Source organism: Hemicordylus capensis, chromosome 1 (assembly GCF_027244095.1).
Source record: "Hemicordylus capensis ecotype Gifberg chromosome 1, rHemCap1.1.pri, whole genome shotgun sequence".
Taxonomy (NCBI): domain Eukaryota; kingdom Metazoa; phylum Chordata; class Lepidosauria; order Squamata; family Cordylidae; genus Hemicordylus; species Hemicordylus capensis.
Window position 1 is genome coordinate 199,661,727 of NC_069657.1, and position 25,787 is coordinate 199,687,513.

At 42.6% G+C, this 25,787-nt stretch overlaps 1 long non-coding RNA gene across 1 annotated transcript in view; it reads right to left on the reverse strand.

The window, feature by feature from the left end:
- LOC128340068 (uncharacterized) overlaps nucleotides 1–18,548 on the reverse strand; it is a 55,304-nt gene extending 36,756 nt beyond the window's left edge. Inside the window, exon 1 of the long non-coding RNA XR_008313441.1 lies at nucleotides 18,480–18,548. This is a non-coding gene — a long non-coding RNA (uncharacterized LOC128340068). The remainder of the gene's footprint in view (nucleotides 1–18,479) is intronic.
- Between the last annotated feature and the right edge of the window lie 7,239 nt (nucleotides 18,549–25,787).

Here is a 25,787-nt window from a genome sequence, read left to right on the forward strand (position 1 = left end):
ATTAATATTGTTGAAAATCAAATGAGAAGAATGCTTATTTCTACATCAATGAATGAAAGAAAAGAACATATCAAACTCCTAAGTAAGCAGCCACAAAAGTCCTTTAAATAACCCAACTTTCTACTAGCGTTTATTATCCTTCTCTTGTTTTATAGCATGATCTGCCAGAGAAACGGAAGGAGATTTGTAAAACACTATAGCATTTAAGTCGTTATATTTTATAGCTAATTTCTAATGTGGATTTGATTTTTTATGAGCAGAAAAAGAATCTCATTTGCATTAGTGACAGTAACTAGAGAAATTTAACACCTGGCACTGGTTGTCGCAGAAATTGAATATTAGCTACTTGGGTGCTAAAAACTGCATTACATACCTTCAAGGGAGATTTTTCATTTATTTATGCACTTTTCTAATGTTATCATTACAAAACTGTTCTTCCATCATGATGGAAGAAAACTTGCAGGATTGTAAATATACAGACCCACAACCACACAGAGTGAGTTTCACAAAAAAGACCCTTTGGAGCAACAACAGCAAAATGAATCATTTATGTATTAAACAATATACAATCCCACCCCCCAAAAAAATCTCCAGTGAGATATAAAATTACAGCAGCAGCAATAGAAAGTCAATTGCTTTTCTCCAGGCCTTTAATATGCATGTTAGATGTCACTGGGTTTGTTATCCCTTCCACCCAGGGCGTTGTATTCCTATAAATAAAATTAAATCTGGGCCCCTTCCCCCCCGCAAAAAGAGAAAGCATGCAACTGACATAAAAGAAAATTGCACACACACACACACACACGAACAATCCATACATTTGTAAAGTATAGGAAATCAGGGACGGGCAGAATACGTGAGGCTAGAGTCAAATGATATGGGAAGTGACACTTTACATAGCCGGCTACAATTAACACATTGATGGCATTTTGCTAGGCTCCTTGCAGTGATAATGCTGTTGTCAAATGTGTTTAGTGCACCAAATCTCCTGGAGCCTTCAGCTAGGCAGCAAGCTTTTGACAGATTGAAGGTTCGGAGATAGGCTATCATGACAGATGGAAACTGGCACCGATGTTCAGCTTTCGCCAATCACTGGGGACCTGCCCCCCTTATTCTTCAGGGCTCAGCTCCGCAACCTTCCCCCTTCTGATGAAAGCAGGGGATGGCATTGTTAAATAGTGCATCTGTGTGAGTTAGACTACTCTGATGAAAGCATAAGGCAGACGCTCTGTGAAGCAAAAGACAGCCTCTGCTCTAACTGCATTTGAGATAGACTTGAGAAAGACTCTAGGGAGCTGGGATAAAACTTTGGTAAATTTCAGAGAAAAAGTGGGGGGAAAGCCCACACGAAACCATTAAATGTTAGCTCTTATAGATCTCCCTTCCCTGCCCCCTCTTTTCTCTCAGCCTCCATCTGTCTAAAGAAATCCATCCTTGTAAGCTACTATGATCAGTTTCTTAAGGAGACCTATGGTATTTTTTTAAAAAAACCATTTCGCACTGATAATAGTTTATGAAAGTTAGTATATTCCTGAGCATCAGCAGAGGCTGAGATGAGCTGGAGAGAGAGAGAGTTTTACTCCTATGAGCATCCTGCATAAGCATCTTTCCCTGCTTCAGAAGCTCACTCAGTTATTAGATGGGGCTGACTTGGATTCTTGGATGAAGTGTTAAAAAAATCAGTGCAGGGATTTTGTGATGCTGAGCTTCACACAGCTGGGCATAAACATGCAGATAATAAAGTTAATTAACCTTTCACCCTCCCACACCTTTGGATGAAAGGCACCCATCATTCGAATTCATTGGCCCTGAGATGCTCTAAAAGCATTTCTCTGGGTTTTCTTGTGGCTATGTTTGCATTTCTCTCAATCCCTGACAAATGCCTCTTCGGTTTCTTAAAACTTGGTTGTAAAGTATGCCCCCCTCCCACTTTTTTTTTTTTTTTGCTGTCTTAATCTTCAATTCTGCTCTCGCTGATACAGTATTTGGAGCCCGCACACTGCAGCCCATTTGAGGTATGATAATCAGCTGATTAGCTGGCAAAGTCGTTTTCCCTGAGGCTCTTTTGTGTGCAAAATCCTCACACTCAATTGACATGTGGACATCATAAAGCTGATGAAATGCAATTGTAATGAACAAGAGGGAGAGGCATCTGCAGCAGCCTAAATGAAGGGCCCTTCCCTCTCGACATGCTAATTCAGAAAATCTGCTCTTAACTTGTACTCCCTCCGGGTTCCAAATGGAGGCGAATCTCCATGAATGCATATTCAAACAATGCATTAGCCGCAGCAGCAAGAGAAAGTCAAGCCTGCCTGGGCCAATTCTAATTTCAAGACAGATTATACTGCATCAAACGTAGTAATGATCTGACAGTTCATTTGTGACGAAAGTCCTGCAGTCAAGGTTTAATGCATGGACAGAAGCAGGTGCACAGCTAGCACCACCACCGTCAACAACAACAACAATCTGGCAGACACTGCATGGGCTGCTGTCACATTACCCCAGGTAGGAAAGGTTGATCCATGAAGGAAGGTGGAACACATGTCAGAAAGTAATGCCTTCCGATAAGAAATGGATTGCAAAAATGGCTCACTAGGTGGATCATTGTTTTTCCAAGGTTCCTTGCAGCCTGATCCTATCCATATTTACATACTGGCAGTGAGTGCTGCTGATTTTACAGGGAAACCAGGGCAGCTGTGCACCCCAACATTCAGAGACTGTTAGAAATATCAGACAGGATCCCAAACAGCTATTTTAATCAAGCATGGAGACTTGTACGTTATTTTTTTAACATAAATTAAACTTTCTTTCTTTCATTTATTTATTTGATTGATTGATTTGTAGACAACCCCAAACTTCCATCTCTGGGCATTTTATGATGACATAAAACAGATTAAAAATGAAAACCTTAAAACTGTGATTTTAACACAGTCAAGTTAAAAAGCCTGGTTGAACAAATAGCAATAGCAATAGCAATAGCACTTACATTTATATACCACTTTATAGCCGGAGCTCTCTAAGCAGTTTACAATGATTTTAGCATATTGCCCCCAACATTCTGGGTACTCAAATGTGTCTTAACTGCCTTCTTAAAAGTTGTCAGAGATGGGGAGGCTCTTATTTCAGCAGGGAGAGCATTCCAGAGCCTTGGGGCATCAACAGAAAAGGCTTATCCCTGCATAGCCACCAGATGAGCTGGTGGCAACTGCAGACAAACCTCTCCAGATGATCTTAACAAGCAGTGGGGCTCATGGCGAGAGAAGACGTTCTCTTAAATACCCAGTTCCTAAGTTATTTAGAGCTTTATAGGTTATAACCAGCACCTTGTATTGTGTCTGGAAACCTACTGGTAGCCAGTGTAGCTCTTTTAATACAAGAGTAATATGGTCTCTCAGAGATGACCCAGAGACCAACCTGGCTGGAACATTCTGTACCAAGTGCAGTTTCCAGACTATGTACAAAGGCAGACCCACATAGACTGCATAGTGGGTCTGGAGGTCACAACATATGTACCACCGTTCTGAGGTTGTTTATCTCGAGAAACGGATGCAGCTGGCATATCAATAGAAGATGGTAGAAAGCACCTCTGGCCACTGCCTCAACCTGGGGCACCAGGGAGAGGTTTGGATCCAGAAGCACTTCCAGATTGCATACCTGTTCCTTCTGGGAAAGTTTGACCCCATATAGAACTGGCAGATCAAAATCATCTCCTGGGTTCTGACCCTGCACAATATGCACCTCTGTCTTATATAGATTCAGTCTCAATTTGCTATATTTCATCCAGGGGTGCACCAAGGTAATCTGGGTGCCCGGACCGGTCCTTCAATGATCACAACTGCGCAGGCACGCCTCACAGTGGCTTAAAGATGCTGGCCTGAACAGATGGGGCCAACGTTTCTCCTGCTCCCACCCCACCACCGCTGGGAGTGGGGGGGAGAAGGGAAAGGGCTGCTCTACTCCCCCGCCCCCAGCCACCCTTTGGCCATGGTAAGACTTTTTTTAAAAGCGGAGCTTTGACGGGACGGACATGGGGTGGCTCAGCTGCTGGAGACTCCCACCCCGGCCATTTGGAGGCTCCCCCAGATCTTGGAGACCAGACTGGTTCCCCAAGGTCCGGGGGTTAGTGCGCCTCTGCTCTCATCCAGCCCATCACTGCCTCCAGGCAGGCATTTAGGGAGGTTATGCCTTCTTCTGATGATGTTGTCATGGAGAAATAGATTTTGGTGTCATCAGCATACCGATAACACTCTGCACCAAATCTCCCAGTGATCTCTCCCAGCAGTTTCATGTAGATGTTAAAAAGTATTGGAGACAGTATGGATCCCTAGGGGACACCATACAAAAGTTCAGATTTTGAAGATCAGCAGTCTGCAAGGGACACCATCTGGAATCTGCCCGAAAGGTAGGAGTGGAACCACCACAAAGCACTCGCACCCACACCCCGCTCAAACGCTCCAGAAAGAAAAATAGGCAGATAGACAGATAGATAGATATATGTGTGTGTGTGTTTTATCTATTGTGATTTTTATTTGTTTTTATGAATTTTAAATGTTTTGTTTTATATTATGTTTTAATCTGTATACTGCCTAGAGATTTCTATACTAGGCGATATAGAAATGAAATCAATCAATCAATCAATAGTATCAAAAGCTGCTGAGAGATCCAAAAGGGCCAACAGAGTCACACTCCCTCTGTCAATTCTCAACTGGAGATCATCCACCAGGCCAACCAAGGCAGTATTCACTCCAAAGTCCGCCCAAAAGCCAGTCTGAAATGGGACTCGATAATCAGTTTCCTTCAAGACTGCCTGGAGCTGGGAGGCTACCACCTTCTCAATTGAGTGGGGGTGCCTCGACCTTGCCCAACCATGGAAGGTTGGAGACAGGCCTATAGTTACTTAATTCGGAAGGATCCAATACAGGCTTTTTCAGAAGAGATCTAATGATTGCCTCCTTAAGCCAAGGAGGCATCTTGCCGTCCCTCAGAGAAGCATTTAAAATGTCTACCAGGCCTTCTACAACAACCCTCTGCCTGATAGTATAAGCCACATAGGACAAGAGTCAAGACAACAGGTGGACCATTCCAAGCAGCTTGTCCACATCCTCAGGAGTGGCAAACTGAAACTGATACAGGCTACCCACATAAGAGGAGTTGCTGGACACTTCTGCAACGGACACTGCAGTAATTGCGAGGTCTGAGTCTAAGTCGGCCTGAATATATTTTATCCACAAAGAACACAAAGAAAAATATCACAGTGGTTAATTGATGGTTCCAAATTCTGATTCAAGGGAGAAGGGGGATGTACTAGCCCTATCACAACCCTGAACAACTCTGCTGGAGGTGAGCTTATTAATACAATACGTACAGAAAAGAACCACTTCTTTGCTACATGTATTGCCTGAATATAGATCTTTAAATGTGTTCCATGTTGTAATCTGTCGGATTCAAGTCAAGTCTTTCTCCAATTGTATTCCAGTTGTCTACCTTCTGCTTCAGCCCCCGTAGTTCTTCTGAATACCAAGGGGCCAGTTTTGAAATGGGTCAGAGAGGATGCTTAGGAACGATCATGTCTACTGCCCTGGTGAGTTTACTGTTCCAATTTTCCACCAGGGCATCAACAGGATCACCAGCAGAGTCAAAACTAAATCCTTCCAAGGCTTCTTGGGATCCTATTGGATCCAATAACCTTCTTGGGATACCCTAATAAGCTCCTCACCTCTGCAGAGGTGGGCAGTGGTGCTCTTACCCCTGGACTTTGGGGCCAAAGTTCAGGGCCTCCACAACCACTGGCGGGGGGGGGGGCATATCCTCTTTAGTCTGTCCTGGGTGGTGTGGTTGCCACTGGCCCGCACTGCGCTGAACAGCCGAGTGTGATTATGACCTGCGCCGGATACTTTAGAGACAGATTGGGGAGTGGAGAAAGAAATATGTGGGATGGGAATATGTTAAATTGTGTATTGAAATGTTTCTGCTACTGCATATTTACATAAATATACCTGTTTTATATTCTTACATTCTTGTGATTTCAATTGCTGTTTGTGCCCTCAAGAACTCACATGTTAACAATACTGTATTTTTCACTCTGTGTGTGTTGGGGGATGATGCTTAACTCGTGGAGGGGCAGGGGGCTCCAGCAGGGAGGCCTCCAAAGGCCTTTAGGTCCAGGCTCCAAAATTACCTAAGTGCACCTCTGGAGGTGGGATGTGGTTGTAAGTCCAACCTTAACCATGTGGTGGTCTGTCCGTGACAATGGGGAAGTCACGGGAGTCCCCACCCACGGAACACCACCCTGATCAGAGTAAAAGACCAGATCAAGCCCATATAGATATGCTCATAGTTGTCATGGCTGCTATGAACTAGCTGCCCTGGAAAAATTGGTCCCAAAGTGAACATTGAAGTCCCCCACTACACAAGCCTGAGGGACTCTAATGCCAAGCCTGAGATCAAGTCCATCATCTCAGTTAGGGACTCTGTTGGGCAGCAGGGTGGTTGCCACACCAACAGAAGTCCCAGCCTATACCTGGTCCCAAAACTTAGTTCACAATTCAATATGGTCAGACACTTCAACAGGGATCCTGGTAAGGGAGATGTTGTTCCCAATGGGATGTTTGACTTTTCTTGTTTAAATGTAGACCGCCATGCTGTATCACAAGCTACTTTTGAAACTCCTCTCAGTTTTCTTCTAAAAGGTCCTTGCCATGTGATTTAGGGAACTGTTGCTCAAGAGATCCAACCCTAGTTGGATCTCAGTGGGACTAAGCCTCAACGGGAATAAGCTTGCGTGTTAGAGAGGGTAGGATGGCCACTACGGCTCCAACTTTAATCATAGCTATTTGTTCCACTCTTGGGCAGCTTCCATTCATGTTGATGAAGCTTGTGTAAGGAAAATTCTTAATGAATGATTTTATCCAGGAGTGGCTGTGCTATAATTGTCGTTAGTGACCATTTCCTCTTACTTAATGGCATTGGGAATGGGGAGCACCAATTCAAAAGTATGGACTCCCGTTTAGCTTCAGCAATATTTGCTGCTGCTGGGCGTATAATACTACTGGCAGTTTTGAGGAATTATATCTGAGTGCATGCAGATTAGAAATCCAAGCTCCCCAACACTTCTTTGAGTACCTAGAGATGTATGTATGTATGTATGTATGTATGTATTACATTTGTATACTACTTCATACAAATGTCTCAAGGCAGTTTCCAAATAAACAATAAAACCAGAATTAAAACCCCAAACAGTAAAACAGTTAAAACTAAAAATATTAAAACCATTCAAAACAGCCAATTAAGTGAGAATAACAGCAGCCATAAAAACCAACTTGCTGCGGATTGAACAGCTGGTTTTTACTTATAGATGCAAAATGCTTGCTGGTTTCCCTAGGAAACTGCCCTATGCCGAGTCAGATCATTGGTCCATCGAGCTCAGTCTGGTCTACATGGATTGGAAGGCAGCATCTCTCAAGGGTCTCAGACAGAGGTGTTTCCCAACCCTACCTAGAGATGCCGGGGACTGAACCTGGAACCTTCTGCATGCAAAGTATCTGCTCTGCCACTGAACTAGGAGAGCTAGGGGGTGTGAAACCTTTTCTCTGACAGCTGTTTTTTTAACCTTTTTAACCCCCCCTCCCCCAAACCCCCTGCTTTTTCCTCTGCAAAATGCCGTTTGAGAGGGTGATTTTGAGAGGAGCAGGGGAAGTGTCAGCCTTTCCCACCTTATTCATAATCTTCCTCCACTCTTGCTTACAGCCTTCATAGACTGCTTTTCATTAAAAAAAAATTGGTGCTGGTAAGGTTGCACAGAAGTCAGTGTAATGTGAGTTTGATTCAGCATCCTATTGAAATCAATGGAACTTCACACCCAACAGTGCAAATTAGTTCTTTTTATTTTAGTGGGATGTAAGTGTGCTTAATTTTCACTGCATTGCACGGATTGGCATTAGATTAGTATGTGAGTTGTTTTATTCTTTTTTGGAACACATTCTCTCTCTCTCTCTCTCTCTCTCTCACACACACACACACACACACACACACACACTCACCTTTTGCCTCTGCTGTAATAATTGCATGCACATAATCATTGGCCAAATGTAACCCTCTTATTTTCACAGTTGTGCTGTGACACTGAATGCTGCAAGTGTAACTACTGTAGACGACAGAAGTTAATGGTCACATTTGCATTATCTCTGGATGCATTTAAATAAGTGTGTGTGTGTGTGTGTGTGAGAGAGAGAGAGAGAGAGAGAGAGAGAGAATGTATTCTTGGTTGTTTAGCATAAGCAACCTAGCATGCATTCTGGTACTGAGAATGCTATAAAATTTAAATTGGCATATCTTGTAATTACCTATGGTTTAAGAGTTTATAGGCAACTTCAGCTCAGTGCTTCACTATATTAACAGTTTCACAAGGGGGAAGCAGGAGGAAAGCAAACAAGCACTTCTGTTTAATGGCAATGAAATTCAAAGACGTTGGATTATAGTCACCTTATTTTAATGCACAGCAACAGATTCATAAGGAAAACATTGCCTCCTTCCCCTGCAAAACAAAACTTAAAAAAACAACACTCAGCAGTGGCAAATGCCAATTATTTGCATGTATTTCATTCAGTATAAAATATGCAACTTTAAAAAGCTTTCTTTCTTAGCACTAGAAGTTTCTTTTTCCTCAATTTTATCTGTGTTGCCCATTTTATTTTATTTGGGATCCATCTTATCTATCTATCTATCTATCTATCTATTTATTATTTCTCTGTAAACTGCTTTGGACACTTGTTTAAAAGCAGTATATAAATATTTGTTGTTTATTTTATTTATTATAACATTTATTTTTATTTACTATTTATTATTATTATTTATTGTTTGTTTATTATTATTTATGCAACAATAAACTTTATTTATTATTTCATTTTATTGATTTAGTTGGTGATTCTTTACTTTAAACGTCTTAGTAGGTAGTGAAAGAAACACCACAGAACCAGAAAACATGACTTACAGAATCTCCCGTAAGTACAGAAGAGATCATATTTGCTAGTGGTGTGATAGTGCTACTTTGGAAATATTTTATGCAGTTGTTAGATCATTTCACCACATGGCATCAAATGCACAACAATTGGATCTGTTTATAATTGTGTGATGGCTTCTTTAAAGAGTAGTACAATGGGGCTGTGAAGAGATGGTTGTGTTAAACTATTGCATTTTTAAAAATGTATGTGAAAGATAATCTGAAATGTCCAGCCAGATAAATGTCACATGTCAAGCAAGCCGAGAGATTACAGCACCTCTCCTTGTACAGGGTGCTGCACAGAAGTGTAGTAAGGCTGGAGTGAGCCCTCAAACAAGAAGTGAAGATGGGCCCCTGCCCCCCACCTCCATTCTTCAGAGAGGTGTGAGGTGGAGAGCAAAGCAAAAGCTGTTGTCCAGCGTCCCTCAGGGGCCCTTGCTCAGTTGTAGCTATCCCCTGCTGCTATAGGTAGAAGGCTTCCACTGAAAATCCTTAGGCTTCCCAAGGACAGTGATTTGAGTCTTAGTGCAGGAACCATGCCTCTGCAGGCAGTATCCATGCCACTGCACTCAACACATTTGCACTGCTGTATTTCAGAGAGGAACCAGCACTTTGTGGGGATGCTATCTGGCCCCTGAAGACTGATGAATCCACTTTGGCTTCTAGAATTCTCTGGGGCTTCTGACACTACCATAGTGGAGGTCTGAGACAAGAGGTTGACAGGGACAGGGACTGCTTCTAGTGCCCTCTCCCCGCATCTCATAAGAATGGTTTTCTGAGAAGACGGATGACATGGACTGGTTTCTGAGTGACAGTGCTGAGAGACTTGAGCATGCCACAGCGTGCCTTGGTAGGCTGATGAGGTATCAGTGAAGATGGCGGCCAAATCTTTCTTATCCACCACCATTGTGTCAGCTAGATCATGACCAAAGGAGCTCTTTGGAGTGGTGAGAAGTCTTAGGGCCCCTACGTATTCTCCACCAGAAGGTGAGTGATCACTAGCTTACTTGCTGTGCCCTTTTTGCTCAGCTCTTTCCTGATAAAATCACTAAGCCCACTCTAACATGGACACCTTTTTTTCAAGCAGAGTCTGTACCATCTTCTTGGACATAGAGGAACTTTGCAACGCTAAAATAGGCTTTTATAATCCCCAGACTTGGCTACTATAATGTACTCTATGTGGGGGCTTGCCCTGGAAGACAATTTGTGCCGTCACTGAGTACAAAATGCTGCCGTGAATCTCTTGGTGGATGTGAGATGGTGCAAACATATTCAGTCAGTCTCATTCCAACTGCAATGGATGCCGGTGTGCTTCCATATCAAAGTGTTGATGCTTACTTTTAAAACCCTTCATGGCTCCTCATATCTCAGAGGCTGTCCTTCCTTATGCTGTCCTCTGCACCAGTTTCAATCATTATTTTAGGCCTTGCTTCCATCAATTGTCCTGAAGCTCTGGAATGAGCACTCCTCGCAAATCTACAATTCCCTCTCCCTGTTGGCTTTCTGAAGAAGGTGCAAACTACATCTCTTCCATTCGGCCTTTGGTTTAGATGTCTGGTTTGGTTTTTTGTTGGTCCTGATCTTTTTGCCCATTGTCTATTTGTTTTTAGTATTGAATTATTTTTCTTGATTCTTTTTGTTATTGTGTGCCACCCTGAGCTCTAGAAAGTGGGCTAGAAAGTGGTTTAAATATATAATAAATAGGAGAAAGCATCCTGCCGATAGGAATGGTTCTTCACACCAACAGTGTTTTCCCCCAGAGGCTATTAAACAATTTGCTTGCTGTGAATCATGCTTGATTTGATGCTGTTAAAAACAACTGTGATACACTTACATTATTATGAATAAATAATTCTCTCACCAACTGAAGGCAGACAGGGCATCAATTTCTGGGAGCTCTTTGCAGTAACAGGTTTTCTTTGTATACTAGTATGCTTATAGAACAGACACCCCCCATAAAACCTTTTCCTGACAACTATGCACTCTCTTTAAATTCCAATTAAAAGATCAACGGTTTTAAGAGCTCCAAGACACTTACCACCCAGAGTTCAGAAAGAGTCTGTGATTGTGCATAGTTCCTCTGTGTCCTTCTCCACAAGTTTCAGGAATATATGATCAGCACATTCTGACTGAGACCCATCAAACATGTCTGGACTTGAAGGACAATTAAGAACATAAGAACAGGCCTGCTGGATCAGGCCCAAGGCCCATCTAGTCCAGCATCCTGTTTCGCACAGTGGCCCACCAGATGCCGGTGGAAGCCACAGGCAGGAGTTGAGGACATGCCCTCTCTTCTGCTGTTACTCCCCTGCAACTGGTACTCAGAGGCATCCTGCCTCTGAGGCTTGAGGTGGCCCACAGCCCTCCAACTAGTAGCCATTGATAGACCTCTCCTCCATGAAGTTATCCAAACCCTTCTTAAAGCCATCCAGGTTGTTGGCTGTCACCACATCTTGTGGCAGAGAATTCCACAAGTGGATTAAAGCACAAAGAATTATTTCTTAAATTAAAGAGCAGAGTTATTTCTGATCTCTTAAGTACTTTAATCACTGCCTGCTTCTGCAGTTCAACAGATTCAAACAGTTCTTTGCTGGGTTTGTTGTTGTTGTTGTTGTTGTTGTTGTTGTTGGTTTTTTAGTTGCTCACCTCAGATGAACCTGGAAGCTAAGCATCTCCATCATGAAGACGTCCTTGCTGAACTTCAGCAGCAGCCACTGTGTGACAGATGCCCATCTTAAGTTGGCTGCCATAATATCAAGCACGAATGAAGGAAATGTATTAAACTGCATCTAGAAATCCTGCCCAGAGCAGAAGTCTAGTTCATTGATGAGCAGTGTTGTCTCTAAATTTTTTTCATCTGTGTACAGAATGACTTTTGTTCTGGGAGGCAGTATCAAGGTAGCATGTGCACACCTGCACTCAGAATGGGGCATTCCTGATTCAACCTGAGCAGAATCTAAAATTAACTGAGCGGACATCAAAAAAACTTGGGAGCAGGCACATGTGCACATGCCTTAGAGGGAATACTGCTGATGAGCTATTTTAACAAAAAGCAACAATGCAATCATTTATCAGAACCTTTTAACGGCAGCATTTCCTTTATACCCAGGATTGCTTGGCACAAATTCCCTAGTTTTGATATGGCCTTGTCCTTTCCCAAGTGGCAAATCCAATTGTAGCTGCCTGCTTTGGGGAGTTATTGTAGAAAAATCATTAAAACCATCAACCTAGTGCACAGCAGCAGAAAGAGAGGCAAACATGGTCTCGAGCTGTATTAGCAGGGGGATACAACGCTAACCAAGAGGTGAGCGGGGTACTGCTTAAGAACCTTATTAGCTGGAGCCTATCTAGACCTCTCTACAGGGGTGGTCACTGTATCACGGGATGGATATTATTGCTTTGCAGGGGAGGCAGCACAGGGCAACAAAGATAATATCAGGTCTCTAAAATCTAAGTTATGAAGAAAGGTTAAAGGAGTAGAGCTTATTCTCCCTGGAAAATAAGAGACAGGGAGGTGACATAAGAGAAGTCTTCAAAATTGTGGAAGTTATTGATAAAATTTGCTACAGATATACTTTTTACAGTGATAAAATGCTCAAAAAAGTAAGAGATGTAAAAATGGCAAAACTAGCTTTAAACAGAGGTTTCAGGGTGGCTACCCAACTAATTCATACCGATAGTTTCTTAGATTGTAAGCCTTTAGCAATCTGCAAATGTAGAGCTCTGGTTTCTGACAGCCCTCTGAGCTTGCATATAGTTTAAAAGGAAAAGACAAACAAATCCCACATTCATTTTTAGTGTTATTTTACGTGAGATAATAAGTAAGCGTTACAAGGTGGATTACGTAGAGACCCTATGAGTTGATCAATATAGTACAGAAGAACCTTGCAAGTGCTAATCATCTGATTCTGTCTGCGGAATTCTGACACTGTTGTCTAATAATGTCATTTATTATTATGAAGTATCTAACAATTAAGTACTGCAAAATCCTTTAAATATTATTATTTCTTGCAATTTAGTCTTGAAGAGATCGAAGTGCAGGCCTTTGAGCTTTCTGTGAATCTTTATAGGCCAAATCACTTGTCCACCTCCTACTGAAACTGGTAATTTTCACCACATTTCCCTGCCACCTTCAGTCAAGACCAATAGATGCCATGCATCTATTCTATTTCCTTGATATGATAAATAATATAATTGTGAAGGGGGAGAATCCCAAGGGCAAAAGGCCCCCTCCAAAAGCCCTACATGTTGTTGTCATGGCTCTCCAGGAAGGATTGCTTTCAAGTCCATACCAAATTTCTTCTCCAGAGCTAACTACAGAAATTAGAATCCAGCAACAGTAAAATATGATTAGCCAATGATAACAAATTACATACGTTTCCAGGCAAACAGCAGAAAGTCTAATTATTAAGATCAGTTCTGCAGTCAGCTGTATGACCCGACATAATATGACTGAATAAATTTAGCCACAGTATAGTGATTATTTCAGAAATGAAGAAAGCCAGAAGTAAGTGCACATGAATCAAATAGCAATAAGTTACTGGAGAGTAACAGGGGGCTAAAGGAGGCATGACCCACAAATAGCTTTTCATTGAGAGATTATTCTAGATATATGCGCTTGCATTTTCAAGCTCATTCTCCAAACCAGAATTTACATGCACAGGCAGTTTGGCTTTTAGCCCACACTTTCAGGAAGCCTCGGCTATGGAACAATACCTAAAAATAAAACACAATTAAAACAAAATACTAATTAAATGAAATGTATGCCAGGGGAACTCAAACTGTTGAATACCAGCCCAAAGAGCTCTTCCAAATGTATGATATTGATTTAAACAATCTAAGGTTGAAGATTAATTCTCATCTGGTCTTTCTGTAGTATATGAAGAGTTACTTTTTGTGGAATCATGCAAGCATGCACCAATATGGGATTCAGCACCAATAAGGGTGGCTTTAATGATTGGCCAGCAAGGGAGGGATTTGTGCCAGGGAGGGCTCCTGCAAACTTGAAAGGAAACTCTCCGTGAGTTTGCACCCAAAAGGACTCATTTACAAGCTCATGATACATAGCATAGAGATAGTATAACTCAAGAAAACGTTGCTCATTTCCCTTGTAATTTCAGTTCAGGCATGGGTGTCTGTAGGACTTCCAGCAGGGGGTGGGGTGGGGATGCTGCAATCCTATACCCATACCCATTTACCTGGGTGTAAGCCCCATTGAATTTAATAGATTTAATCTCAATCCAGGTACCTGCCCACTTCCCCCCGCCCACCCCGGTTTGCCCCAGAATATCTTGTCGGTGCCTGGCCTAAGTCCACATCATTCCATCGCGATATCAAACCACCTCAGTCAATGGCAGTCAAAAAGGCACGACACTTCTGTCTATCCCAGGCCCATAATTACATCAGCACAGACCAGCTATTTGTTGCCAAATAACACTACAACCTGTAGACTGTGAATGTGCTACATTTGTCATACAGGCCATAATTCATCAGGTGAGTATCAGGATAATGACCGACTTTGCCACTGCAGGCTATGGCACTGCTTTGTAAGTTTAATTTTCCACATCTGATAATGGCATCTAGCTGGCTGCACAGTTTGCCGAATCAGGCCATTTCTATGCCAGGTTCCTAGTTTCAGGGAAGGAATCCATCGTGAATTTTTAAGACCACGGTCCTATGCACACTTTCCTAGGAGCAAGCCCTAGTTAACACAATAGGACTTACTTCTGAGTAAACATGAAAAGGATAGCACTGGACAAAAATGCATGTGTCGGGCAGCCATCCCACACAGTTTTATACACATCTTTGAAGCTAATTTACGAAAGAATGAAGAGCCGACTGTTACAACCTTTTCTTCCACTAAAGCAGAAGCCTTAAACTTTGTCCACAAATCAAGAAACAAATAGTTTGGGGCTCCTTACACCTAACTACAAAACAAGGACGACTCAGCTGTCAGAACTCACTCATCCGAGGCAAAGTGACCTTGCATCTTTATGGAAAGGAAAGGAAACTATCTTTCAAGTTACCAAAGGGAGTTATTCTGTAAAAGATAAGGCATTGCCCAGTTTGCCCCCACTGTAGATATAATCCCAGCACTACCAATCAGCACAATAAGTAGCAAGTCAAGTCATTTTTCTTAGTATGCTAACCCAAAAATGGAAGTTGAGGGAACCAGAGTTACCCTCTACAAAAACATTAACAATTCTGGGTTGAAGGAACAAGGGAGAGCGCATGCCTCTCCTAGGAACCATCCATGCAGTTTACACTCTGAGAACCCTGGTCCTAAGGCATTAATAAATATCTGTTGGCTTCAACAGTGGAAATGATGGCGAACTTTTTTTAAAAAGTTCAGAATATCAGAAGACAAATTGAAAGACAGCAAGGCAGTTCACACCATCATAATTAGGGTGGAATAAAGTAAAATAAAGTTCTGTCATTGAATCGGTGTCAACTCCTGGCGACCACAGAGCCCTGTGGTTATCTTTGGTAAAATACTGGAGGGGTTGACCTTTGCTATCTCCTGCGCAGTATGAAATGATGTCTTTCAGCATCTTCCTATATCTCTGCTGCCCTGATATAGATGTTTCCCATAGTCTGGATAAACTACCCCTAATTTGGAATTCAGGAGCTGTGAACACTCCCATTTGCTGATCATGTGCAAATTAAAACCAAAGTCAGAGGCGCCGTCCATGCTCATCTGCTAAGCAGCGGTTGGGTGGGGGGACTTTCCCTCCTACCTCATTCAGCAACTGGGTTCAGCAGCTGGGTAGGAGGGAGCCCTCCAACCCAGCTGTTGCTTAGCAGACAATCGCAGTCGCCAACGCTGACCCTGGTTTTAACTCACACAAAATCGGCAAACGGGAGTGTGTACAGCTCCTGAATCTTCATTCAGGAGCTGTACACACTCCCGTTTGCCGATTTTGTGTGAGGAGGCTGCTCCTACTCCAATTCTGATCACCTAAACTATCCTAACGTGTAGAACCAGTAACCAAATCACAACACAGCATCATTATTATCCCTGATTTTGTTGACTACCCTCAAACTCCAGAGTGTTTATCCATCCAGGGAAGCAGAACACCCAGTAAAGCCCATTAATAGGGGTGTGCACAAATCACTTTTTTCATTTTGATTTGTACCCGAATCAAAACACCCCCGATTTGTTTTGGGTCTGACACTCCCCCCGAATCACCCCAGATTTGATTTGTACCTGAATTTTCTGAATCCGAATCTGAATTGATTCAGATAAAAAAGGGTCCTGACGCCAAAAGAGTGGGGTGGATGCCAGTGTCCAATGGGTGGAAGCTACCACCCAAATTTCAAAGAAACTGGGCAAAGAGGTGATTTTAAAAGAATTTTTGAAGTTGGCGAGTCTTTAAGCTTTTCCCATAGGGAATAATGGGGATTTCAGCAGCCTTAGTTATAACTCCCCAGCAGGGGGCACCAGGGTGGCCCAGAGCGGGTTGTGATGGGTAGTAGTGCCCAATGGGTGCAAGGAATCTACCACCCAGATTTCAAAGAAATTGGGCAAAGTGGTTTTTAAAGAATTTAAGCTGGTGTGTCATTAAGCTTTCCCCCATAGGGAATAATAGGGATTTCAGCAGCCTTAGTAATAACTCCGGGGGGTGGCACCAGGGTGGCCCAGAGCGGGTTGTGGCTACCACCTAGATATCAAGGAAATTGGGGAAAGGGGTGATTTTAAAATGATTTTTGAAGTTTACACATCTTTAAGCTTTTTCCCATAGGAAATAATGGGGATTTCAGCAGCCTTAGTTATAACTCCCCAGGGTGGCAGCACAGGCCCAGAAGAGTGGGTCAGGTGGTAGTGCCCCAATGGGTGCCTACTACCATCCAGATTTCAAATAAATTGGTGAAAGGGGTGGTTTTTAAATAATTTCTGAATGATGTGTGTCTTTAAGCTTCCCCCCCAAAGGGAATAATGGGGATTTCAGCAGCCCCATAACTCCACTTGGGGGGCACCAGGGTGGCCCAGAGCATGTGGTGTGTAGTGCACATAAGGTGCATACCACCCCCAAACCCACAAGCCCATGGGGTTCTGGGTTTTGTTCTTTCTGAGGTGTTCTGAGAGTAGATTCTCCAGTAGCAAATGAGAGTGGATTCAATGTTTGTCATTGAATCTTCTGCCCCCCAAACCTCCTTTCTGCCCCAAATCTGCCCCAAAGACATGACAACTTCAAAAATCATTTAAAAATCACCCCTTTGCCCAATTTCTTTGAAATCTGAGTGGTGGCTTCCTTGAACCCATTGGGGAACTACCACGCACAACAACCCACTCTGGGCCACCCTGGTGCCCCCCATGTGGAGCTATATATTTTCTGAAACCCCCATTATTCCATCTGAAAAAAAGATTAAAGATGTGTAAACTTCAAAAATTCTTTAAAAATCACCCCTTTGCCCATTTTTTTTTTGAAATTTGGTTAGTATCTTCCACCCACTAGGCACTACCACCCAACCCACTTTGACCACAAAATGGAGGTTTAAATCGCCAAATTTTTCAGATACGAATCGGGGATGATTTGTTTTGTACCTGAATCTGGGCAATTGAGAACAGGGGTGACTCATTTTGTCTACACATCACCCAAATTGGCCAGATTTGGGTACAAATCATTTTTATCTGAATTGTTTCACACACCCCTACCCATTAACCATTTAATCTGTGCGTAAGGTCTCTTTCTCTATAAATGTCACCATTGGGTTGTTTGTTAAGACCACTTGGATGTCGCAAAAGAAACATACGTCATGGAAAGGCCTCAGACCATTCTGTTTGCTTCACCCAATGTTCTGGGTTGCCCATGCTCATTTGAGTAGGAAGCTTTTTTCAAGAAACCATACTACCAAGTAATTTAGGCAGCCTGTTTTGTAAAGTATGGGTGCAAAATTAAATCTCTTTTAGACAAAACTCTTATTAAAATAAAGCTAGGGTTTTGGTTTTTGGTGGGTTTTTTTAAAACAAAGAAGCAGCAAGCAGAAATAGCATAAAAGTACGCCCCTCAAACCCCACCCCCCCACTACTTAGGTATTTCAATTTCTTTACTGCTTGGCTATAATAGACTTACCAAGGTAGGACCCACATATTTTTTTTTTGCCCATTCTGAAAGTCCGTGTATTAGGCCATTTCACAGAAACCAAGATGGCCCTGAACGCAGGCCACTGGGGCCGCTCCTAACCTAGAGCCATGTGTCACACACCAAGTCGGATTTAGTTCTTCCGTTGCGAGCACTAAATCACTTGGAAAATTAGACCCACCTTTTGATAGCAAAACACCTTCAGGATTGTAGGTGGGGAAAGGGGGATTAGTCGCCCTCTGTGATTTGGACCAATCAGTATCTTACATACTCCAGCAAAAACAACAAAAGCCAATCAAAGAAACTTATCAAGTTTCCATTCTCCATGCTAATATGACTTAAGCACTCTAAGTATTCAGCTATTTCTTAGTAAAGGAAGGATAGAATTTCCAACTTACAGTTCCCTGGGGTTGTCTGACCAGTTCCTTCCAAAGTGTTTACGGGTACTAAAGGTTGATCGAATAGCCATTAACGAGGTAGGATAGAAAGGGGGAAGAGCAGGGTTTTGGTTACCTAGGTGACAGACAGGAAATACACATAGGACTGACTGCTTTGCAAGCTTTCCTGGCTCCCAAAAGGAGTTCAGGAACCGTAAAAAGGCAGTGGCTGTGTCAAACAAACTCAGGATGATCACACTTACCTCAAGGAGATCTTTCTCTCCTTCAAGTTTTATGTGGTCTAATCAACATGCCTCATGTGGTAAGATTACACTTTTGGACACATTTTCTAAGGCTGAATCAGCAGTGAAATTATTGTCTGATTGCTTCACCCTGAGCAGCATAGTCAATCCCCCCTGCCCCGCGCCGCCAAATGCAGGCATTCACATTATTTAAACTGTGTTCTAATCTAATCATTATCTACATTATGTTCACATGTGTATAATTATGATCAGGATTGTTATATACATATAACAATTTGGATTATGGTTTGACGGCCATTCATCTCATTGCAGAGATCTGCATGTGTGTTGTCCACAAAAACATCTCTAGTACATCAGGAGCCAGCTTCGTTGGGTACCTGCCAAGGTCTACACCCCAAAGGTGGCCACTGCTGACCACTAGAGTGACAGCTTCCCTGCTGTGTCTCCTTGCTGTCACTGCCTGCTTACCTCCCCTATCCTAGCATGCAGCCAGTGACATGAGAGAGATGGAGCATCAGTCTCCTTTCACCTTGCACGCTCCTTCTGGGCTGTGGTGTGGATTGTGCCCAGAGGCAGAAGAAAATGGAATGGATGGCAATGTCACAGTGGTGACAGGAGGTGGACCAACTCAGGGAGGGGGGCCGACTGAGAGCCCAAAGTCCCCGAAAGACCCTCCAAGATCTGGAGCTGGCTCTGTTCTTACACATGTCCAAGAGGATTTCTCTGAGCAAAAAGCAAATAACAGTATTTATGGGTTGGCTATTTCCACTGAACTGTAGCCATTCTGGGTAGTGGACCTTTCCGTGCATGTAGAAGCTTCTGAACATGGAACACAAAAATGAGAAGAGTGGAACAATTTAATATGATCTCACTACTTGTATTCAACTATGCCACTAAATGGTTTACAAACAAAAAATGTAGTTTTGGAGGAATTTTGGAGGAATAAGGTTTACATGTACGTTACATTAGAAACGTTTATATCCCAACTGTCCTGAAACCAGCTCAGGATGGTGTCCGTGGTTCTCTGCCCTATCACAACAAACCTGTGAGGTAGGTTAGGCTGAGAGAGAGCGAGTAGCCCAAGGTCACCCAATCAGCTTCATGTCTAAGTGCAGATTTGAATCCACATCTCCCTGATTCTAGTCTGACACTCTACTACACCACTCCAGTGCATGTGGTGTACTATATCACATCAGGGTTTCTCTATTTCCATTTTTAATACCTATTTTCAGAGCAACACTTGAACCATCACTACATCACATGGGCTTTCAATAGCCATCTTGTGAGGGCAGATTTAAGATGACATACTTCTAAAAGTGATGCGATGGAGATTACAACCACAGAATCATACAAACAAACAAAAAATCTACATTTTAGGCACTGGGTGAAAGAGCTCTGCTTTCCCCTTTGCTCTGGCAGAAATCATCATCATCTAGTTTAAATACCATAGGAAATATAGATGACTATAAACTGGTCTCAAATTAATTTGCACAACAGGTAATCATGAAAACTGAAGCAGCATTTGGTGACAAGGGAAGCCATTCAGGCCACCATGCTTATGAGCATGCATTCCCAGTCACTTACACATTCTGTCACTGACAGCAAAAGATGCACTTCAAAAATGATATGCTAGGGAGCGAGGGGGAGGAGGAGAGTGTAACTCAAATGCACAGGTAACTTAATTAGTAAATACGATGCATGCTGTGTGATGTTGCTGTCTCTTTGGCAAGTGTATAATAAAGTCATCGGAGGCTTTCAGGTCGAATAAATAATCCTGCTTGTTTTCCTATCATAGTTATGTTACAATTATATTCACCACTAATGGAAAAAATCATGTTCCCACTAAATGAAAGAGGTATATGTAGCTACCAAAGCAATGTAGGGAGTGGTTAGCACATGCACATAAATCACTGGTCTGACTCTCATCACTGGTTGATGACTTGCACCTGAATGTGTGAACTGGTGATGTCAGGTGAAATGAAGGCTCTCAGGGGCCTCTGATCTTGGGTGGTTCATTGATACAAGTTAGTCATCACTTGATTCACATGCTTATGTGAATCAGTCCTGTGATTCACTCCTATGATCTCTGGTCTCAGTTTCCAAAGTGATTATTACATGTAGGTGCATCTGAAGGCTTAGAAGGAGATGTATCATCCAATGCATCCAGACCCTAAATATAAGACAAGACATGTAATATAGGTTTTATAATTGTACAGAAGGACCTGCACCATAATTCTTATGATCACCAGGAATGGGTGTGGAGGCTATGGCGGATTAACGTAGTAGCAAATGTAGCATTTGCTACAGGCCCCACGTTTTTTCAGGGCCCTGCATGCCTGGCTTCCAATAAATATCCCTTTCCTGCTACATGTGCCTTTTAAGAGCAGGCCCAGCACAGCATCTGTCCAGTGGCTGTTGTTGGTGCCTACCACATTTTTATTTTTAGAGTGTGAGTCCTTTGGAGACAGAGAATCATCTATCCACTCTTTATTTTTCTATGTAAACCACTTTGAGAATTTTAATTGAAAAATGGTATATAAATGTTCACTGTTGTAGTAAGTGTGAGTTTGTGGCTTTGTCTCCCATATTCCAAAATATAGCAGATGAAAAAATTGAATTACTTTACTATGCAAGTAAATAATTTATATTTTAATATATATGTGCATTTTTAAAAATTTTGGGCCCCTTTATTACATATGCTACAGGTCCTGCACTAGCTTAATCCGGCCCTGCGTGGAGGGTGTGGTTGGGAGGCTGCTTTCAACTTACCTTTCCCCCAGATGACCAAGTGGACCATCTTCAGTGCACTTCCCATGTCTCCACACATTCTGCGCTTCACAAAGGAGCACAAAGGGGTCTCCAGCCAGAACTCACTGTTCCCGTTGCCCATATTGCACAATACACTATACCACATGCATGTTGCATTAGGGGATTCTCTGTGTCTCCTTGGGCTGAACTGAGTCCGATGAGACACACAATATCTGGTAGCCAGGTTAAGGGTGTGCTTCCACCCTTAACCTCGGCTAACAGCTGGGCTGGTTTGGAGGGTTAAGCAGGTGGGAAGTGCAGAGATCCATGGGGATCCCACCTCTTCTCACCACCAGCTTAACCAAGCTGAGCTGCCCCGGCCTAGTTTAGGCTGGTCATGAGAATAGCCTCAGTGAATACACTGAAGTGTTGGTGGGAAACCTAGGGTGGAGGGAGATTCAGTAGGTGATTACTGCTTCCCCTCCCCACTTTGTCAGGTGAGCTAACCAGGCTCTGAGATTGGTAGCAGTCATATGACTGCTTACACTCAAGGCTACACAGTTGACTGTGTTGAGAGAGGAATTGTCTGGGGCAACATCCCTGGAACTTCAAAGCCCTGAGTGGGTCAAGCAAGCAATTCCCCAAAGGGTCGCATTCCCAATGCCCATGCCCCAAGCCCTGAGAAGCTTTTCAGTGGAACTCCACTTCACTTTAATAGGGCCTCCAGTTGCCCAGATGATACTAAAGCTATTCCCCTGTACCTACACTCACCTGCAAGTGTGACCAGGGATTACACTATTAAAAAGCAACCACCACTACAAGATAACATTCCCAAAAAGGCATCATTGTGAAGTAGGTGTGGTGGGGAAAATCCCCATAGTGGGAATAAAAAAGCCCTACTTGGCCCCAGCTAGATGATTGGCTAATCCCACACTGAGAAAGGAGCAAGATGGTGGGTGCTGAGCTAACAGCAAAGAGGGGACAGTGGCAGGGAGTGGAGCAGGCTTATAAAGCCTCCACTGAAAACCACACTGGTTGGGCATGCAAGGCCTTCTGTCTTCTGAAATGGCATTGAAAATATGCCCCATCTCCACTGAGACAGAATCCAACTCCATCCTCTATGACACCACAAGGATACTGGGAAAAGGAGCCGTATTACCCTAGGGCATGGGGTGGGCTGAATTCAATCTTGTGTGTGTGTGTATTAGAATCTGTGTAGCCAACCAAAGCATTTTCAGTGTACAATTCAGACTCAAGATCTCTTTAGCTGCTAAGGCACAACTAATCTGCATTGCTTAAAGCAAAAAGTCCTTTGTTGGATAAGGCCAAGTCCACCTAGTCCAACATAATCTGCAGGACTGCAGCAATTACTAGGTGGTAGACCTGTGCAAATTCCTCTGGATTTTATCCGAATTTGCCCAAAATTGGTAAAAAAAAATAGTTAAAATTTGAATCCAATTTTTTTAAACAAACAAACAAACAAACCCCAAAGCAGTATAGTTGGAATTACATCCAAAATATCTAAATTAATTTTGGAAATACTTCAGACTTTTGAAATTAGCAAAATGGAATAGGATTTTCCCCCATAGATGTGAATGAGGAAATTTAGTTAATTTTTGAAATTTTTGTTTTAAAATAATGCATTAAAATTGTGAAATCTAGCTTGTTTCAAGCCAGAACTTTACAAAAACTTCTGAAACCTGACCATCTTTGGATCATCATTCCACCAGAATGTGGAGGAATTTTCCATTTGCCTTCATGAAAAAGGGTAACAGCATGCCCCTTTTGCTGCCCCTTTAATATTTCCAGAATGGATGGGCTTACATTTATGAAATCTGGCACACATGAAGTCCACATTGGCAGGACTCTGTGTTTTCCCCCAAGACTATGGGTAACTCCTCTAATTTTTGGAGAATTTAAAGAAAAAAACTAAAAATAGGAGGGAAAGGCTAAAACTGGCTTCTTTCAAGCCAGCACTTTACAAAAGGTTTTGGATCTTAAGCTAAAGGCTTCTTTCAAGCCAGAACTTTACAAAAGGTTTTGGATCTTAAGCCCTTCCTAGGACCATCACTCCACTCTAATGTGGAGGAACAAGAACATTGTTTTAATTTTATATTGATTTTGTCTTCCCCATTGCAGAATCACATAGCCAGTAAAAGTGAACGTACTTTAAATGTTTCTGTTTTTGTGGTTAGAAAGAATTTCTCATTTTCCCTTCTAGCCATTAAGGGATTAAAAGGTGTGACATACTTTTAACCTCTTTCAAAAAGTCTGCCTCTCCTGCAATGGGGAAAAAATGAATATAAAATCAAAGGAATGTCCCTTTCCCTCCACATGGGAGTGGAATTATGGTTCAAGGAGGGGCTTCAGCTCCAGAACTTTATTTTTGTAAAGTTATGGCTTAAAACAAGCCAGATTTCACTATTTTTAGCCATTTTTAAATTTTAAAAATTCACTAAAAAATCAGGAGATTGATCTATAATTTTGATACACACACACACACACACACACACACACACACAGAGTCCTGCCAATATGGACTTCATGTGTTCCAGATTTCATAACTGTATACCCAACCATTCCAGAAATATAAGTGGGAGGAAGGGGCATGTTTTTTTCCATGCAAAGGAAAAATTCCACTTCATGAAGGCAAAGAGCAGATTCTGCCACATACTAGTGGAATGATTGTCCAAGGAGGGCCTTCAGTTTCAGAAGCTTTTGTAAAGTTCTGGCACGAAACAAGCCAGATTTCTCCATTTTAGCCATTTTTAAAAACAAAAAGTTCAAAAATTCACCAAAAATCATAAGATTAACCAATTATCTTAAAATTCACTACAGGGGCCCCTGACCTCCTTCCCCAAATATGTGGCAGGGTTCTAGGCTCTAGGAGCAACTGGTGAATTTTGGTGATTTTTTTTTCATCTCCCCCATTAACAACTATGGGGGGAAATCTGAATTTAAGTTGGAATTTGGATTCGGATTCCAAATCTGATCTGATATCCAATATCACCAGAGCCCATAGAATCTGAATTTGATATTGTCAAAGTCAGATAGGGACAAATCAGTATCTGAATTCAAATTTTCTGAATGCACACAGGCCTACTAGGTGGTTCACTAGAAATGCCATTGCTATCCTAGGGCAAGGAGATAAATACATCATTTTATATTGCTTTTGGCTATCAATACTGGCATTCTGTTCTTGATGGTAGGCTACACAGGCTACATGTTGCCCTTCCAACTGGGATTTCTCTCCTTTTTTTCCTCTAGTGCTGACCTCACTGTCCCCACATGCATCCTTGCTTGCTAGCCTGAGTTGAGGCCAGCAAAGGTTAGCAATCTGGGCTGTGTGTGGCATCTGTGGAGTTAGTGGGGCCACTGTAGAGGCAGCAGGGGAATGGCATAGGGCAGGGAGGCAGCAGATGAGTGGCACTTGGCAACCCCTTTTCTTGTGGGATCCGGGACAGCTCTTGTTCTTAGAATATGTCCACCCAACTATAGTTATGCCACTGATGCTGGTAGCAGTGGAGACAATGGTAACCAATCAGTGATATGGGAGGAAGTAAAGGTGTATTCAGGGATAGCCGAACATGTACTGACCCAGATAACTCGAACCCTGGAAGCCCTTCTCTCCTGCAATAAACTGACACGAGTTATGTCATACATTATGTTGCATGCAGGTGTCTATACACATGAACAAGTTTTTGTGTGAGTGGCTGTACTACATGCATCCATTTTAAAAGTGAGCTTGGGTACAGGCCCCCTCAAATGCAGGGTACAGATAGGGAGTGTTATTTTGGAGGGGCACTGATGTGTGAGTAGGCTATGGTTCTACCAAATCCCTTGGGAACCCCACTCTTTTATCTGCATGGACCTATTGCCATGCTGGAGTGTAACAGAATCCAAAACTGGCCGCAAACCTAGTAGTTCTCGTGATGGGGGAAAACCAGGCTGGGATCCCTTAGCCTGGTTTTCTCCCATCATGAGAATAGCCTCAATAGCTTTTTTTTTTTTTTAAGAGCAATAGTCTTTAAGCGACACCATCTGGAATCTATCTGAGAGGTAGGAGCGGAACCACTGCAAAGCAGTGCCTCCCACTCCCAACCCCCTCAAGCAGTCCAGAAGAATATCATGGCTGATGGTACTGAAAGCCACTGAGAGATCCAAGAGGACCAACAGAGTCACACTTCCCCTATCAATTCCTAACTGGAGATCATCCAGCAGGCTGACCAAGGCAGTCTCTATCCCAGAGCCTACCTGAAAGCCGGTTTAAAACGAGTCCAGATAACCTGTTTCCTCAAAGACTGTCTGTATTTGAGAA